The sequence below is a fragment of the Tigriopus californicus genome, chromosome 11 (genome assembly GCF_007210705.1).
Source record: "Tigriopus californicus strain San Diego chromosome 11, Tcal_SD_v2.1, whole genome shotgun sequence".
Classification (NCBI taxonomy): domain Eukaryota; kingdom Metazoa; phylum Arthropoda; class Copepoda; order Harpacticoida; family Harpacticidae; genus Tigriopus; species Tigriopus californicus.
Window position 1 is genome coordinate 14156019 of NC_081450.1, and position 1879 is coordinate 14157897.

At 45.8% G+C, this 1879-nt stretch overlaps 1 protein-coding gene and 1 long non-coding RNA gene across 2 annotated transcripts in view; one reads left to right on the forward strand and one right to left on the reverse strand.

The window, feature by feature from the left end:
* Nucleotides 1–1879, forward strand: part of LOC131891200 (uncharacterized) — a 21467-nt gene that overhangs the window by 14613 nt on the left and 4975 nt on the right. The window lies entirely within an intron of this gene.
* On the reverse strand, nucleotides 7–1862 carry LOC131890108 (uncharacterized). Its single transcript, XR_009374273.1, has 3 exons — nucleotides 892–1862; nucleotides 469–819; nucleotides 7–400 (listed from the first exon to the last, which is right to left on the reverse strand). It is a non-coding gene; the product is annotated as an uncharacterized LOC131890108 (long non-coding RNA).

Sequence of the window (1879 nt, forward strand, 5' to 3'; positions counted from 1 at the left end):
TCGGTCATGGAAGCTGCCAAGAAATCGTTGACGGCCAAGAAGGGCGTCTTTACCCGTCGCCTCAACGCTTGCAAAACATTTATTTCCGACGTGAATGCTTTGGACGACTCTGGACTGGATTTGTCCATAGTTGACCAAATCAATGCATTATTCCTCAAGGTGGAGACCGCCCTGACCGATTTGGACTCGTCGTTCGACACATGTTCTGCATCCTTGGACGATGATGCCATCGTCAAGGAGAATTCCTTGCTCACTCAGTTCTCCAACAACGTGTGCAAGCTCCGCGAGAAGATTCTGCTCTCTTCCACACGTATCTACACTCAAGTCCGCATTTCGACCACACAACACGTCTCAGCACCCTCTGATTTGAATTCTCAGGTCCTCTAGAATCAATGTTGCCCTGAAACCCGACAAATTGGTCGCATCCAGTACACTAGCCGAATTTCGGTCATGGAGTACTAGGTTTACCTTGTTCTATTCATCGAACCACATTGAGGGTTTTCCCATTGCCGAACAGCATGGATACCTCCAATCATGCCTGGATTTAAAGCTCCAGCAAATCCTCATGACTAAATCTCAAGACGACACTCCAGTCCTTGGCCAGGACGGATGCTTTGCCAAACTCCATGAGATTTTCATTGAACACATCCCTCTGCTCACTGGTCGATCCAACTTTTTCCGTTGTGATCAATTTCTTTGTCAGCCAGATCCTTCTCGTGAGACCCACCATCGTATACCTATGGCTTGGGAATCCGCCAATGCTGTCGAGTCCACGATTTCTTCAAGTCATTTGTCTGCCACCATTGCAGCCACTTCTTCCTATAAGAAATCCAAATCAGAGTCTAGGAAATCTAGATCCCAGAAGAAGCCAAGTTCCGGTTCTAATTCTACCTTGTATGAATGCTTGGGTTGCAATAAATCTACACATCCTGGTGGTCCTACCCGCGAACATTTTCCAGCCAAGGACACAGCCTGCCATACGTGCGAGAAGACAGGGCATTTCGCTGCCGTCTGCAGGAGCAGAAACATATGGCGTGGTCGCTCGAAATCCCGTGGTCAAACCCCTGGTAATTCCAGGATCATTAATTCTTAATCAATTCATGTCAAGATGGTCAAGGCACGTCCCACTCCTACTGTATCTGTGGACATTCGCCCACGAACTGGGACCCCATTCCAGATGGTTATACTCCCGGATACTTGAGCAACGGAGACTTTGATCTCTGCAAATCTGGTTCAAACCTATGGGATAGAAGTGGACAAGTCTCAAAAACGTTCAATTCACGCTGCCAATAATACAAAAATGGAGTGCCATGGGGCAGTACACCTGGAGATTACTCATCTGAGGAAATATTCCACGACGATCTGGGCATATGGCACGCCACATATCCATGACCAGATCCTTCTTTCATGGCATTCAATGACCGATCTTGGGATGTTACCTCCAACATTCCCATATCTTCCTGAAGATGTTCCGTATGTCACCAAGGTTGAAATTCGTTCTGCTTCTTCCAAACCCTCGGAGGATATTGTTTTTTTTTGGTGCGGACTTCTTTACCACTAACGGGATTGAAATCCCAGCAGTTCAAGACGAGCAGATTATTTATTTTACTTGACTTTTATTTTATATATATTACTTGATCAACCAACGAATTGGAGTTGGCTGATCTGGCTAATCCTTGAAGCTAGATTATAAGGTGTTGATCCGGAATTTTAGTCAAAAACTTGTCCAAGTCTGACTTAAATCCTGCTACTGGATCAGCACCTACATAAGCCCTACGATTATTTGAGGGCAGCAAATTGAACAATGAAGGAGCCCGAGAAAGAAGAGAGTTGGACTTCATTGTTTTAACTAACCTGGATTCTCGAGGGCTTGAAGGTG